The sequence below is a fragment of the Phyllostomus discolor genome, chromosome 8 (genome assembly GCF_004126475.2).
Source record: "Phyllostomus discolor isolate MPI-MPIP mPhyDis1 chromosome 8, mPhyDis1.pri.v3, whole genome shotgun sequence".
NCBI lineage: Eukaryota > Metazoa > Chordata > Mammalia > Chiroptera > Phyllostomidae > Phyllostomus > Phyllostomus discolor.
In genome coordinates this window covers 109,274,322-109,290,910 of record NC_040910.2, presented here as the reverse complement: position 1 = coordinate 109,290,910, position 16,589 = coordinate 109,274,322, and the positions used below count along the sequence as shown (strand labels likewise).

Here is a 16,589-nt window from a genome sequence, read left to right as displayed (position 1 = left end):
AAGATTTTACTGATTTGTATTTAGAGAGAAGGGAAGGGAGGGAGGAAGAAAGAGAGAGAGGCATCAATGTGAGAGGGACCGAACCCCCAACCCAGGCATGTGCCCTGACCAAGAATCGAACCGGCGGCCTTCCACTTTGGGGGACAACACCCAGCCAAGTGAGCCACAAGGGTCAGGGCTACTATCTCAGTGTTTTAAAGCGAGTAGGGTGCAAGCTAACTAATATTGCCAGAAAGAAAGTACGTAAGATCGCTTCACAAATAAAATGAAACAGAACAACTGTAGGAAGTTGTGAAGGCCATCCCAAGCCAAATTTTCAGTGTATTTAAGGCTATATTCACTGAGGCAAATTCCTTAAGAAGTAACCAAAAATTCACAGTTTGGGCCCTGGCCGGGTAGCTCAGTCGGCTGGAACGTCCTCTCGTGCACCGAAAAAGACTGCAGGTTCGAGTCCTGCTCAGGGCACGTAGCTAGGTCGCGGGTTCCATCCCCAGTCGGGGCACCTGCAGGAGGCAACCGAATGATGCCTCTGCCTCCCTCTCTTTCTCTCTCTCTCTTCCTCCCTCCCTCCCTCCCTCCCGCTGTCTTTCTCTCTCTCTCTCTCTCAATAAATATGTCCTCGGGTGAAGATTTCTTCAAAACCCACAGTGCGGGGACAGCAGTCCCATCGCCGGCAGCCCTGTCAGAGGCACGGCTGCGCCGGGCGCTGCCCGAAGAAGGGAGAGCGTCTGGTGCTCACAGTTCCTGCTTCCCCTGGTCGTGCTCCGTCTTCCCTCTCCTAAGGAAACCGCGGCAAAGAAACGACAGAGTCCCCCAGCTGGTGCGGCTCAGTGGACTGAGTGCCGGCCTGCGAACCGCACGATCGATCGTTAGTTTGATTCTCGGTCAGGGCACGGGGCACGTGCCTGGGCTGCCGGCTGGGGGCAGGTGAGAGGCAACTGATTGTTTCTCCCACACACTGACGTTTCTCTCCCTCTCTCCCTCCCTTCCCCTCTTTCTAAAAATAAATAAAGTATTAAAAAAACAAGTCAACAGACCACAAACGCTGCACTCAAAAACCTTCACTCCTTGTCCATCAGGTCAGTGTTACTCAGTGACCTGCTGACCTGAACTTTAAAACCAGATACGCTACCTATCAGAAAAGCCGAAACAAAAGTGGTGACAACATCGAGTGCACACAAGGATGCAGAGAGACTGGATCTCATACACTGCTGGTGGGGCCGGAGACTGGTACAGCCCCTGCAGAAAAGTGTGGCGGTTTCTTTAAAAAATGAAACACACTTACCATAAGATGCAGCAATTGCATTCTGGGGTACTGAACAGAGAGATTAAAACTTGTATGCACACCAATACTACAGACAGCTTTACCCTTAACACCCCAAACTGCAAACAACCAGAATCCCTTCCGGGGGTGAGCGGTGACAGGGGGCCCATCCGCACCACGGAACGAACGCTTCTCAGCAAACGCAGCGGGGGGACTGTGCTGCACGCAACTGCTCGGACGGAGGGCACCGTGACAAGGGGAAAATGCCCATTTCACAGGGTCACAGGCTGTGACGACTCCCATTTCCATTACGTTTCAGAAATGACAAAATTACCGACATAGAGAACAGATCATTGGCTGCCAAGGATTAGGGATGCGCGTGATTATAAAAATGCGATTAGTCACCCAACTGTCCAACCGCTACGGAGAACTGAGGAAGGTGAAAACGTTGTAAAGCAAAGCACATTTCATATTACTCTGCAGTTCCTCCTACGGGGAGGCGGGGTACGGGTCCCTAGGCAGGGACCAGCGGCTGGCCTGACCACCGGAAACACGGTGCAGGCATCACCTGTGCCCTGCCCCTCCAGGTACGTTCCTCCGGGCGACGAGCCACAAGGCAGCAGAGTCACCCTGCAGCATGACCTCTCGCTGACTGGTCAGCTCAGCATCCAGCCCCAAGTGTCCTGCTTGAAACCCAAAGCACCGACAACGGCCCCGATGAGACAATCAAACTGGGAAAGACGTGGTTACCAGGTAGGGCCCCTCACACGTGACAGGCCTCTCACTACAAATGGGTTTTTTTGTTTTTTTTGTTTTGTTTTGTTTTGTTTTACAGAAGTCCCTGTAGTTGTCTTCAGAATGTGAGGGAGAGGTCAGTGGAAAAAATGCAAATGATGTTTCCTCTGTGATCCTCCAGCCCAGCCTCACAGGCCTCTCACACGCCGGAAGCAGGACACGTGCCTCAGGCCCAGATAACCACGCGTTGCCTTCAGTGCCTACGAACCCGGGCTTCTTCCTAAAAGCAGTCGGTCTGCCACCATCGGTCCCACTGTCGCCCCACACAGGGCCCTGCGAGGTGTGTATGTGTATATCCTCTGTAGAAGCCACTGTATGGAGAAGGCCTACTGACATACTGACAAATAGCAAGGCACTCCAAAAAAAAATGAAAGGATAGAAAACAAAAACCACCGATGAATTCTCCTCTAACCCGATGCGATGTTAAGGGTGACTAGTTTATGTAACAGATACGGTGATAATTTCAGAATTAGGGAAACAACTGTACCAGCATCCTCAGTGCTCCCAGAACTAACCCTAGTGAGACAAGTAACGAGCAGAGCTAACATCACCTTAAAATCACATCCCACACACGGAGGCTTATGTACAACAGGGTAATTTTAAGACCACGCTGTACGCATGGAACCCGTTTCCAAAGATCTGCTCCGAAAACCAACCCCGACAGGAGCCGGCGGGCAAGAGGCAGCGGCGGCCTGGCGCTGAGACTGGGCCTCCGCAGCCAGACCCCTGGGGCTCGACCGCCACGGCCTCAGGCCCGCTGCTCAGCCGCCCTGCACTGCATTTTCGCCTCTGTAGAACCCAGGTCACAGCCCTACCCCTCCCAGGGTCGTCGCGAGGAGGCGCTGGGTTCACGCAGTCCCTGGCACACGGCAAGCAGCATGAGCTGCTGGTAATTTCTGTGCAGGTGCGAGAAGTATCACGTGGCAAAATAAAGCGTCGGTCTCTTGATCCTCCTCACACCCATGAGCCTTCCCCTGACTCCCACGGAAGAATACATGCAATTTCATTCTGGAGAAAAGTGCCGTTTTGCGCAACGCGGTGAGCGAGATAAATCCTGGTGAGCACGCCCAGCGCCTCCCGAGCTCTGTTGGCAACATATGATTTCAAGGGGAAAGGGGACTGTTTTGTGAAGATGGTTTTATAACATCCGTCACCAAACGTAATAATGCTCCAAGTGAAAATTCGAGACTTCACAGAGCAAGCGTGGGGACTTCCAAAAACACCCGTGCCCTCACTCGTGTTTCCCATCCTTCTTCCTTAATCAAGGTTCTAAACACCAGAGCGCCCTGCAGGACTCTGGCACACAGCCTGACAACGCGCTCTCCGAGTGAACTGTCACCCAACTAGGGCAGAAAAGGCTCTGGCAGTCAACAGTCCGGTAACAGTCCCCACCCCACCCTGCCCCAATTACACAGAGTTTGTCCTAGCAATGCATACAGAAAAAAAGGCCTGACTTGAATAACCTAGACACATACAACACCTTTCTCCATTTCTAGGTTTCCCAGCTATTTAGGGGGCAACCAAAGACACTTTGGGATATAAGCTGTTTCCGAAAGTGGTAAACAGCGCCTGTCCAGAGCCCCAACAGGCAGCTAGCCACTGAGACGGCCACGCCAAGGGCGGCCACGCCGCAGCTCCTAACCACTGTTCCTTCTGAACAACCGAGCACGCCCCGGTGCAAAGTCCAGGCGCAGGGAGCGGTGTTCCCTGCGAACACCCAAACAGCCTCATTCTTGTTTAACTACCAAATAATAGCTCCAATAATCCATCAAGTTTGACATTTCGACCCACTCAGTAATGAAACCAGGATGCGAAGCATGCACGGAGAGATTTCTCTCCCCCGCTCCAAATTAAAATTCATTTTGACATTACGGCCACACAAACTAATTAAGGCTTATTCCTAAACTACTCAAAAAGGCTTCTAAAAAGCAAGCGCACACTTGCTTGCTCGTTGCTTGCTTGCTGAAGCACCTCGAAGACACCACACACCCCCACGGTTTATTTTCTATTGCCCACCTTTAAGCACCTTGATGAACTATGAGTAAAATTATAGGACAAGGAATGTGGCTAAAAAGAGGTCCATCTCCCTCCCGATTCAGGCATCACGTGCAAGTTTTATCAATTCCTTCTTAAGTATATTAAAGGTAAGTGTCCCTCACCTAATCCCCGAATATCAAAACTATGGTTCTGACCCAGCAAACCACCAGGTGACGGCACCTCTCTCCCCAAGGAGGAACGGGAATTCTCCATTGGCTGCTTCAGTTACAGGCAGCGCAAGGAAGAAAATGACCAAGGACCGCTGGTATCAGGATGAGCCGCCTAGGACGACACTATCCAAACTGTGCAGCCGCAGACCCTCCAGGGAGGTCCACGCTAAGATACACACCCCTAAAATCACATCAAGCATGTAGAAACTTTTACGGCACTTTGACATTGCCTTGAGCTCCAAAGCATGATTTCTCTGGTAACTTATTTTTCTTGTACTTTACATTGTTGGCAACAGATGGGGGCGGGGGTGGGGGGGGGGACTTCACAAAGCGGATCCTTCCACAGGTAGTTTGAGAAGCACTGACTTTTCACACTATCAAGGGCCGATTCCGTCATTTATTGCCCTGAAGCTATCAAAGCACCCTTGCCCTCACTGTTCTACGGCTTCGGAGTTGAAGGATATTACAGAAACCAGTGCGGAGAAACCCACAGGTTTCCGTGGCGTAACCTAACGGAAAGAGCACTAAGTTAGGAGCCAGAAGACCTCACTGCTGGTCTGCAAGAGCCAACTACCCAGCTGGAAACCCTGGGGGAGCCTGAGCCTCTACTCCTGTCTGCAAAATAAAGGCGGCCACTCCCATCCATGCTTTCCAGCCTTACCGCCGGGTCGGCCAGTAAGTTCGTTTGGTTTTCACATGAGATGGCTCTAGTAGCACTCAGCTGGCTTTAACTTCATTCAAAACAACTTTGTTAGACTGTGTTTTGACAGTTGTCATATCAGCGTGCATTCTTTTTAAATTATCAAAATTGGTGAATTTTTGTGTAGCCATTTTAATATGGAAGATGGAAGAAAATACACATTTTTGGCATATGATGCTTCATTATTTCAAGAAAGGTATGAACACAACTGAAATGCGAAAAGAGATCTGTGCAGTGTATGGAGAAGGTGCCGTGACTGACTGACTGTGTCAAAAGTGGTTTGCGCCTGGCTGGCGTAGCTCAGTGGATTGAGCACGGGCTGCAAACCAAAGTGTCGCAGGTTCGATTCCCAGCCAGGGTACATGCCTGGGTTGCAGGCCACGGCCCCCAGCAACCACACATTGATGTTTCTCTCTCTCTCTCTTTCTCCCTCCCCTCCCTCTCTAAAAATAAATAAATAAAATCTTTAAAAAAAAAAGTGGTTTTCAAAGTTTTGTGCTGGAGATTTCTCGCCTGACGATGCTCCACAGTCGGGTGGACCAGCCGAAGTCAACGGCGATCAAATCGAGATATTGAGAACAATCAACGTTATACCACGTGGTATAGCTATCCCCAGCTGACATATTCAAAATATGCAAATCAATCAAGTTATTAGTGAAAATGAAAAAATGTCTTCTATTTTACAGGAAGAACTAAACAGCCTTTTGGGCCAACCCGATGTTATTATTGTTTTTAGTATGCGGTTCCTTCTTATAGCACTACTTTCCCCAAGTACGGTCTGCAGAAAAGCTACATCAAAACCCCAGCTTCCTTCCCAGACACTGATTCCACAAGTCTTGGCTAGGAACCAGGAACCTTTTCTCTAAACACCCAGGAGACTCCCACACACACTAAAATCTGACATCTATTGCAGCAAAATGTAATCTTGTTTATGCCTCTAGGAATAAAGAAAAGGTCACAATTTGTATGCAATCCCTGATAAAGAAATTCTTTTAGGTAAAAAAAAATTTTTAAGATTTTATTTATATTTAGAGAGAGGGGAAGGGAGGGAGAAAGAGAGGGAGAGAAGTATCGATGTGTGAGAGATATATTGATCCGTTGCCTCCTGCACACACACCCCCAACTGGGGACCTGGCCCGAAACCCAGGCATGTGCCCTGACTAGGAATTGAACCGGCGACCCTTTGGTTCTCGGGCTGGCAAGTAATCCACTGAGCCACACCAGCCAGGGCAAACTTTTTTTAAATAAATGAGATTTAGGACTCTGAGGAGGATCACCTGGAGGTGACACTGCAGGGCTCCCGTTTTGGCGTCCCCCTTTAATCAGCTGACTCACCGCCACTCCTCAGCTGCTGGGCTGCCGCTGTGCCAACAGCCGGGGCTGGGAAACACAGAGCCGGATCGACGGGTGCTGGCGCGATGATTCAGAGCCACCGTGGGCGCTGCGCCCAACCGCGCAGTGGGGGCAGCCGGGAAGGTGGCGCGCCTGTTCTGCAAGTTCTCCGGGAACACGCGGATAGGCCCCGCCCCGCCCAGGCCCCTCCCCGCCCGCTCTGCGGCCAACACTGGCCAGGGTCAGCTTCAGCTCTGACACAGAAGGGTTCCAGAGACTCTCCCATCGGTACCTGGGAGGATGAGTATGAATGGTACCTGACTGCAGCAGACAGAGATCAGAGATCAGCAAAGGGGAGAGAAGCTGAAGGACTAGGAATTTTCCGCTGTGGGCTGGGATGCTCTTCCTCATCTTGGTTCTCCCTTCCTTCCCACCCTGTGCCCCTCGCACAGAATCTTAGCCCCTAACTCTTCCTCTCCATCTCCCGCTATCATTGTCTGGGCAATTTGGATTTTACAATCTGCGAGAACAGTCCCCAAACAATTTCTCCCTCTTCCAGCACCATCCTTGACTAAGGATGCTTCAAAGTAACTGAACTGCAGCTGACCTACTCCCGCTAAAGCCCCAGATTAGAGCACTCCTTTTGTCCAGCATTTTCAAACACAGCCTTATGCGCTAGTGAATCTACTTCCGCGCCGCCATGTAAAATAATAATTTAGCCTGGTCACAAAGGGTAGAATTAATTGGCTATGGGCCCACTCACTCAAGACCTGGGAAAAAGTTGGTAGTTGATAGAGGAGGAGGCTTGGTTATTTTTCAAGCAGACATCTTAATCATTATGAAAGTCTAAAAAAAATAGTTAGATTCAAAGAAAATGCTGGGGGGGGGAATAACACGCTCTCCTGTCTAATTAAGGATCAAGTATATTGATTCACGAGCCGTAAGTCTGTGTGTGTGTGTGTGTGTGTGTGTGTGTGTGATCGGGGCTGAGACTAGAAAGATTTTCCCCGAGCAAATGAAAGGAGTGAAACAGGCAGAGGACGGGGTGGGAAGGGACCATCCGTTTATTTAAGCTCCCTCCCCCACCCCACCCCCGCCTCCAGTTCTCAACAGGATCCAGCAGTTACTGATTGGAATGGTGCTGATTACTTAATGGCATTTAACCACTCACAGGCCAGCAGAGGCCCCCGTTGGCCAAACTTCCTGTTAAGTTTCAGGATGACTAGGCAGCATTTCTTTCCAGAGGATCAAGGCAGTTAAAATGTTTCAGAGCAAGTCACTCTGGCTCCAAACCGTTCCAATAGGTTGGGCTTCCCCTATTCTTGGAGCCGGCCTGGTGGAAACAAAGCGCCCTCCCAGGGAGCCTGGACCACACCACCTCCCGGAGATAATGCAACCGTACTTTCACACGCGGTTCTGGAAAAGGCATGTGAATGCCACGCTAGGAGACACACGCTAACCTGTAGCATGGGAAAGGAACGGACTTGGTAAGTCACCCTTGCTCAACGGAATTTTCTTTAAATCCAAATTCAGCACATGAGGGGCAGCCACTGAAAAAGGCTGCTGAGAGAACAAGGTTCCGCTTTATCTTTTTGTGAGAGAGGACACTAGAGAAATTACCAGACCAAGGTCACTTTCCATTAAAGGGGGGGGAAAAAAAAGTTAGCAGCTTCAACAGATGAAAACCTGTGTAGGTCGTAACTCCGTGAAATCGGCAGCCTGGTGAGAACCTCTCCAAAACCCTGTAGGAAATTAAGTGCGGATTAGCGTAATTAAATGTAAAGTCTCCTTGAGAGCAACTTCTGTTCCTGAAGACCAGAGCCCTTTCTGTGAAATGTATCACAGAAAAATCGCAAACCAGATTTGCCAGGCATCACTTGCATGTCAGGTCTGCCAGCGCTATGATCTACACGGCAGAGAGCGGGGCGACTCGGGGAGGGACTTAAATAGCACAGCTTATCTCAGAAAACCACTCCGTTTTCCAGTCTCTGCAAAAGTTCATGTGCTCGTGTAGCTGTGAGATACTTAGGGGTTCCCCCAAAGTACATACACTTCCTCAAGAGCTGTAGGAAAAAATATAATCACGGGGTAAAGGCCAGACACTGTCTCTTTTGAATGCTTAAATAGCCAATTATGTGTCCTAATACATTAATTCTATACAGAGAAAGTCTATTATAGGAAAGTGGAATAAGACATCTTTAAAAATGTACCCCGGGGCCTACATCCCTTCAACTGACAGTAAAATCACCCTCAAAAAAAGCAGTTTTATGCAACATATCGTATTTTAACTTCCCAGCTGCCAACAAAAAAATATATATAAGGAGCGGAAATTAAACTAATTATGTCAGCAGCACAGAGAACAAAACTTTAATTGTATTACACAATAGTTAGACATTTGGGGGAATAAAGCAAGGGCCCTAAGGGCAGAACTTCTTCAGAATACAAATGATTCCCAGTGGATAGGACAGAAATCAGTTTGGGCAATAAACAGATTTGCGGTTTGGATGTAAAAATTCAACCAACATCGTAAGTCAACACAGAAATAGAGTCTCAGAAACGAACCTCTGAAATGGCTTTAAGTCACCCTCCCTCGTGATTCACACGCGCCGTGTCATTCATGGGGCCTTCCAACCAGTAGCCTACTCATCAGCTTTTTTAACGTCCCGCCTACAAAAGCCCCCATTCATGTGGCTGGGAGACAGGTGCTAGCCACGAGTGACCTCTCAGCCTGGAGTTCCAGGGGCCTGGCCTTCCCTCCATAATTGTAGCCCGACTGGCAGGTTGAAAGGAGGGCAATCTGAAAGAGGGAAAGGGAGGAGAGAGGGGAAAAGTAACACCAGGGAAAAAGGGAGAAAGGAAGAGGAAGAAAGAAATGGACGTCAGGTGCTGCCTCACAGGGCCGCCCTCGCCACCTCCCGGCCTGCGCTGCACACTCCCGGGCTGCACCCGGACACGTCAGGGAGATCGCGGGCAGTGCCATGAAGCTATTCCCGCAGACAGCCACAGCCACTCTGGATACAAGCCTGCACGCCACACCTTTAAAAAAAAATTTTTTTAAGTGTAAAACTCATTCTTCTTACCCATATTCTCTACTGAACTCTAGTCCTCACTCTTTCATACTGTCTTCTGAAAGAGCTGGTCGAAGGACAGACACCGAATGATTTCACCTGCATGTGAAATCGAAAGAACAAAATAAACGAACGAAATTGAAACAGACTCAGATATAGAGACCAGCCTGACGGTTGCCGGAGGGGAGGGCCGGGGAGGGCCAGGGAGGGGAGGTGGGAGGACCGGGTGAAAAAAGGTGATGGGATTAAGACGCCCAAATTGAAAGTTACAAAACTGTCATGGGGCTGTCAAGTACAGCCGTAGGGGATATAGACAATAACATTGTAATCACGGATGGTGTCAGGTGGGCACTGGAAACACGGAGGCGGGAGGGGACGCTCTGTGAGGTCCAAGCATGTCTAATCACTATGTGGTATGCCTGAAATTAATACAAAGTCATACTGAATGCAAATTTTAACTGAAAAAGTTTTTCAAGTTAAAAAAAAAGAGCTGAGTAGATATTCCTATAAAGATCTAGAGGAGGCTGGATTTAGAAAGACACCTTAAGCCTACAGAATAAAAATCTTCTAAGAAAGGGGGAGAGAAGAACAATCGCTGAGTTCCTGGCAATGTACAAAGAACGTATTTTTCTCTTTTTATCCGGGTAACAGCCCTACCAGGCGTTATTTTCACCTTGCAGGCGAAGAAAACGAAGCTCACCGGGGCTAAGCCACCTCGGTCTACAGGAGCGCGGCCAGCAGAGGCAGGAGCTGGATTCCAGGTCACAGCTGTCTGAGTCCTGCATTGTGAGGCTTTTCCCCAAGTTTACTTTCCTAACATAGTCAGTTCCCCAATTCTGCTTTAACTCAGATGGCTCTGTATCTCAGCAATTTCTCTTCTTTCCATGAACTTGGCAAAGAACCCATGATGAACTTTGATCGACTATTAAGGTCTTACTGTTTTCCATAAGCACTTCCACTATGTAGACATGAAATACAGGCCAAGTTGCCTGTATGTTTAAACCCTGCACACGGAGAATTCCCAGGCATCTCTCCTGCCCAACACGCATTATTGTAACTAGATGGACTTCCAGTCCTTTCCACATTATCATTCATTCGTCCACTCAGGAAATAAAGGAAGCCACTCTCACCAACCCTCCCTCGTGACCTCAGAGAGATAATGGAGCAAAGGCGGGGCCCTCTCGGTGAAGTAATTTACATAAAAGTTATAAAAGCTCCTTGTTATCTCTCATGACCGGGAAATGGACTACTCTAGAAGAATCAAACATCCTGAATAATATGATGCTTTTAAAGGGACTGCCAATGTATCAAGAATTTCAAAGCAACAGAACAGTCACAGTGGAGGCTCCCAGACCTGCTACAAATCAGAATCACCTGGGGAGCTTTTGAGAAAGATCCAGAGAGGTTTTTTTTAAATGTAGATGATGGTCCTGGCTTCCCTGCTCAATCAAAATCTCCAGGAGGTGGGACTAGACTAGAAAATCTGTGTATTTAAGGAGACCCTCGATGACTCAGCTGCCAACTGCTGGGAACCAAATCTTTCAAGGAACACTGACTTTTGGGAATTCCTCGCAGTAAAAGCTGCTAAAAAGGCTAAAGCCACAATGAACACGATGTGAGCTTCTTTCGAGGCTTAGAAGACTTCGGGCTCTGCCAGTGCCTCCAATTCCCCCCCACGCACCCCCCCAAACGCTGACCAAACCAGAAGGAAAGGGAAAGTTAAGGTTTCATATTGGTAGAAAGCTGGAAAAAAACAGCTTTTGTTTTTCTATGAAATCCAAAGAGCTAGTTTTCCCCCAGAGGAAATGCAGACTTTAGGCTTGCTTCAAAAAAGGAAAATACTTAAAAATATACAGGACTCTTAATCAACTGTTTAGCTCAAATTCAGAACGTCGGCAGGCCCCAAAGCAGCAAGAAAAGGGTATATTCAACCTACGTGAGAGACACCAGAGAAATTTCAAGACCCTCCTAACTGCCAGAGAGGAGGACAAGGAGTTTAAATGCAGAATGGCATTCCAGGGTGAGGGAAAACCACTGTCCTGAACTGGCAAAACCTGGAAACCGGACGGCTGAGGTCTTTGAACACATGAAGATGAGGGTCCCTACCTACCCGGAGGGCTTTCCTGTGAAATACACCGTAATAGGATATCCTATTAAGGGCCCAACAGGTTTTAGGGTTTCAAAACTCCAGGGATAACAAAGTCAAAACACGAAAGTGACCAGACCAATAAAATGGGAGTTTGTGGGTTTGGATATTTAAATGCCGGCCTTAACAATTACCAAAATCTTTCTTACATAAACAGAAACAACTACTACCAATAGCCAGTAACCAAACAAAACTAATAATCAGTCAGCGTTCCACGCAGTAATAATGATCGTGAAGCAGCTCAACAGCAATTTAAACCATGTATTCTCATCAAACTCTACATTGTATCTCAGCTCTGTATTGCAGGGGTTTCACGATTCCAAGGTGCAGAGGTTAACCTTTCCTCCCAAAACATACACTATGCCTAGTACAAGTCTGATGTCCCTAATGGCCCACTAGAACAATAGCAGTATTATTAAAGATACTATTACGGGTAAAAAAAAAATCAAGCTGGAATTCATTAGTCCCTCTAACACACCCCAGGGTTATGTGGGTACTCTCCGACACTCCCAGCACAACCCTCTTCCGTATGGGTTTGGCTGGGTCAAACATCACACTGCACATGTAATTAGAGGGGGAATTGTCCTTTTTTCTTTTTTTTTTGATACTGTTGCTAGTGTGTCTTCCTTAATGCTGGCAACTGAAAATGCCTTTTCCACTGCTATTTTAAAAACCCTTAAAGAGGCATTCCTACTAGATGGTGCTAAGCAGAGTTACTGTTAACTGGCTTGGGCTGTGGGAAAGTTAGAAAAACAACTCAATTTGGGGGAGGGGTTTCCAGGAGCATGCATAAAGGACACGTGGACAACACCAAGGGGTTTAGGATGGAGGGTGGGAGGTGGCAATGGCTGGGGTGGGAGGGAGTGGGGGAGGGAAAATGGAGACAACCGTACTTGAACAACAATAAAACGTGTAAAAAAAAAAAAGAAGAAAACAAGTTAATTTTAAGCATTCTGAGAAGGGCTCTCTCATTTTGTTTGTATCATTTTAGCAACTGGTTAAATTAAGTCCACGTGGAGAATGGACAGCCGCTGATCGCAGAGTACACAGTCGGGACAGCAGCTACCTACCCGCCTGATTGGTGGGGCAGCTCCCGGTGAGCTGGCCTGCAGTCAGATACAACACATTAAACAGGGAGTGTCCTAGATTACACGGCGTCGTCTTCAGACGCAATCACGTGCTCAGTGAACCCCGCCACAGCAATCTGCAAGTGCCGTGCACACTTTTCAAACATTTTAACACCGCCCAATAAGCTGTAATTTTTGAATTGTACTCTGACGTCCAGATTAGGAGAGTTGACAGAATTTCTCCAACGCACATCATTATAGATTTCCTTGAGTATGAAAGAGAATGCAATCAGGAAAAAAAGAGTAAAGTGCCCAACCCGAGACACCCCAACAGGAAAGAGGTCGTTACTGCCAGCTCCCAGCCCTAGGACTCTGTATACAGACTCAGCCCAGCACCCGTGTCTCCTGCCTACTTCTGTTCCTAGAAAAGTGGTTCGATACACGGACCGCCCTGGCCACATTTCAGTCCCTGGAACTGTCCCTGGGAAAACCACCAGGCTCCTCCGAACAGATGTGGCAGCCACAGGGGTGACAGAAGTCTCTGTCCCCCCCAGCCACCTGTAACATGGATGAACACAGTGCTGACTGCTTTCCGGGACGGCCACACGCACCTGCGATGTTTGCTCACTCCGTCACTGGCCTCCTGCCAGGGTGCAAAGTGACAGTCGTGGGCAAAGCCCGAGTTCCAAGCTAACGCTAGTGCCTCCCTGGGACGGGCTGGGAGGAGCGCGGTCCCCTCTTCCCTGATCACCCGAGCAGCGAGTCCTTCCTGGAACGAACGGCAGACCCACGAAGAGGGGGAGAGAGACGCGGTTTTCATCTCAGGCCGGCCTGAAATCCAGCTCCGAGCGGCCGGACGTCTGCGGCTCCGGTTCCCCGGTCCGTCGGGCCCGGCCTCCCCACGCCCGGTCAAATGTCTCCGGGTCAGCCGGCGACGAGCGCCCCCCTCCCCTCTCCGGCTCCGTCTCAGCCCCTGGCGACCTCCCACACACCGTCATCTCAAACCCAGGGCAACTCCCAAAACAGAGACCCGGGGACCCCGAGGGCAGAGCCGCACTCCCAAACTTCTCCATCAAGCCTCCAACTCCGGCCGCCGTCCCCTTCTCCCCGGGAGCCCGCGGGGCTCCTGCAGCGGGACAAGCCGGGCCGGCTGCGGTCCTCTCCGAAGGGGGAGGCCGGCCGCCGCCGCCGCGCACCTGGGTCAGTTTACTCTGGGCAAAGCAGGGGCTTCCCCGCACCAACTCACCGGACCCGCCGTCTGCGGGGCGTTTGGGGATGTCTGCGGTTACGCAGCCCCGGTTACCGCGCCCACGGGGGAGGGGGATGCTTTCTTCGAGGGGACTTGGATGGGACAGGTGCAGATTACAGTGGGGACTTCCAGCGACGCGGGGGCTCCCATCCCGTGGGGGGCGCTGAGAGTCAGTCCCAGGCCGCGCCCGGCACCGAGGGGGCGCCCGCAGACCACACAGCCGCGCGAGCCCGAGGCGGAGCAGCGCCCCCACCCCGGCCTCCCCCCGGACCCCACCACAGGCCAGGCGCCCCGCGGGCCGCCCCCGCCGCCGCCTCCTCACCTGCCGCGGCCGCCTGTCCGGCCCGCACCTGGGAGGGGAGGAGAGGGGCCGGATTCAGGCTGCGGACGCCTCAGGCGGGGGGGCTCCAGGCTCCGCCGCCGCAGCGTCTCCGGGGCTGAGGGGTACCGGGGGGCGGACGCGACATCCTCACCGCCTGCCCCAGGAAGTGGGCCCCCCCTCTCCATCCCCGGCCGGCCGGCCCGGCCGCTCCCGCCCCTCGCGTGGCCCCGCCCCCAGCGGGCCCCGCCCCCTTTCGGGAGCGCGCCTCCGCTCCCGCCGCGCTCGAGCCACCATAGAGAGAGGCGAGGCGGCGGCGGGCTCCTGCGCTGCCTGCGCGCGCGCGCCCCCTGGCGGAGCCCCGGCGGCCGGCGGAGGGGCGGGCCGAGCCTGAAACCGGGGCCGGGGCGCGGGCTGCGGGTATCAGAGGGTCCGCTCTCCTCCCAGCCTTCGTTACCGAACTCCGCGCGAGGAGGTGGAGGGTCCAGGTCTGAGTCTCAGCTAGGCCATGGGCCAGCTCGGTGACCGTGGGCGAGACCCTTAGCGTCGCTGACCTCGCTTCGTAACAAAAAGTTTGAAAGTTGCCTCACCTGCCTATCCCCTCCTTCCTCACCCTGCTGGACGCAGGTGAGGGTCCCCAAATTACGATGAAGGAAGCTGAGGCCCATGAGGGCTCACTGGCCTATTCAATGTCCTGTAGCCGGGAGGTATTATTAGCCAACTTCACTACCGTGGCTGAAAGCCTTTTTAAAAGAAAGGGTTTATTCAGCCCTGCAGGACCAGGTCCCGGGGAGTGAAATCTAAACCATCAGCAGCAGCGCTGGGTGGAAAAGGCAACATGTCCCCGCTGTCCTGGAGCTGACAGAGCTCTTCTCCATATGACACGCAGGGGGAAGAAAAATGCAAGTTGTTTGGAAAGAATTTACATTGGCTGCAGAGAAGGGGAATGGGATAAGGCGGAGCGACGGGGCTAGTTCTATGAAGGTACAGTCTATAGGAAAGAAATATTTACTGCTTTTCACTGGTTTCAGGCAATAGTCCTGAAAGTCGCACACTTGCAAGATCCGATGGCTCATCTTAATGGGCTAGGAGCCACCTGGGTGGATGTTGATTCAAAGCTGCAACATACATTCAGGAATGTGAGCAGTCTGTCACCTGGCCTCCAGCCATTAACAGGCTAACAGCTCTGTCCTACTCTCCAGCCCACTGTAATTTAATTTAAAACATTTCAGAATTTTTGTTCTCAATATCAAAACCCATGCTTGTCCCACTGGCTCTACAGCACCTCCCACACCTAGCATTTCCCAGGACTGGCTAGTTTCACAGTAGGAGGGTGAGGATCCCCGCAGGGGTGTCCAGCCTTTCGGCATCTCTGGGCCACACTGGAAGAAGAGTTGTCTCAGGCCACACATCAAATACACCGTGACATGTAATACCAAAAAAAACCCCCTGAAAATGTTTTTTGGTAAATTTACAATTTTGTGTTGGGCTGCATGTGACCTGCAGGCCGCAGGTTGGACACCGCAGGCAGAGGAAGGCTGTGGAAGAACGAAAATAGCTGGGTGATGAGGAGGTGCTGATGAAACCACTCACCAGCTGGGTGCCTTCCTGCACTTGTCTCCTCGCCCCTGAAATGCAGGTTGGAACGAGGACGTAAACAACCTAACGAGCTAACACTCTAGGTTTAGTCAACTGTAAAGCACCAGGGTTGTATGGGGAATCCTTAGCCACCGTGGGCTGAGCAAATGCCTAGTCATGAAAATAATGTAAATCCTAATGCTTTTGACGGGCGTCTGCTGACACTTAATTTTCTTATGCTTTAGGTTCCCACGGAGACCTCTCAGAGTTCTTCTGAGCAATTTGTTTTGTTTTGCATTTTAAAATAAGGAATATCGCAAGGAAAAGTAAAAAGTTTTATGTGCAGACTCTCACCTTACAAGTATGATGTCTCATGTTCCCAACAACCCAGCAGGCTGAGCAGTATTATACCCACAAAGATCTGCAGATTAAGTATGGACCCAAAGCCTCACAGAAGACCGAGCTAGAATTTGAAACTGGATCTTTCTACTGCCAGGAAGTCAAGGGGGCCTGCTAGAGGCCTCCTGCACCTGGAATAAATGTGCCCACCTTTCTCCTACCTGGCTCTCTTGGTAACTTTCCTTGATGCAATTCCCTGTCCTCTCTGCTCCTCTTCAGGGTTTTATTTTCCACGTGAAGGCACTTATTGTCTCCTTTTCTCCCCTCTCTGGTTCCTTGTCTCTTGAGACGCCTGGACCTTGAGCATCCTCTCTTATTTCTAAAAAAGATTTGTGATCTGCGACGAAGGCACAGCGTTCTCCACCCAGCCTCTCCACGTGATCGTCCCAGAAGGTTCATAGATCCAAAACAAGGATGAAGTGGGGCCAAAGAGAGATGTCCTTTTGTAAACCGAAGGTCACAAGA

General features: G+C 50.6%; 1 protein-coding gene across 2 annotated transcripts in view; it reads right to left on the bottom strand.

The window, feature by feature from the left end:
- The window catches only part of RFFL (ring finger and FYVE like domain containing E3 ubiquitin protein ligase), a 62,345-nt gene extending 47,975 nt beyond the window's left edge, over positions 1 to 14,370 (bottom strand). For both annotated transcript variants that reach the window (XM_028520413.2, XM_036034072.1), the window contains exon 1: positions 14,151 to 14,370. The gene's annotated coding sequence lies outside the window, so the exon portion shown is untranslated. The remainder of the gene's footprint in view (positions 1 to 14,150) is intronic.
- Positions 14,371 to 16,589: the final 2,219 nt, after the last annotated feature.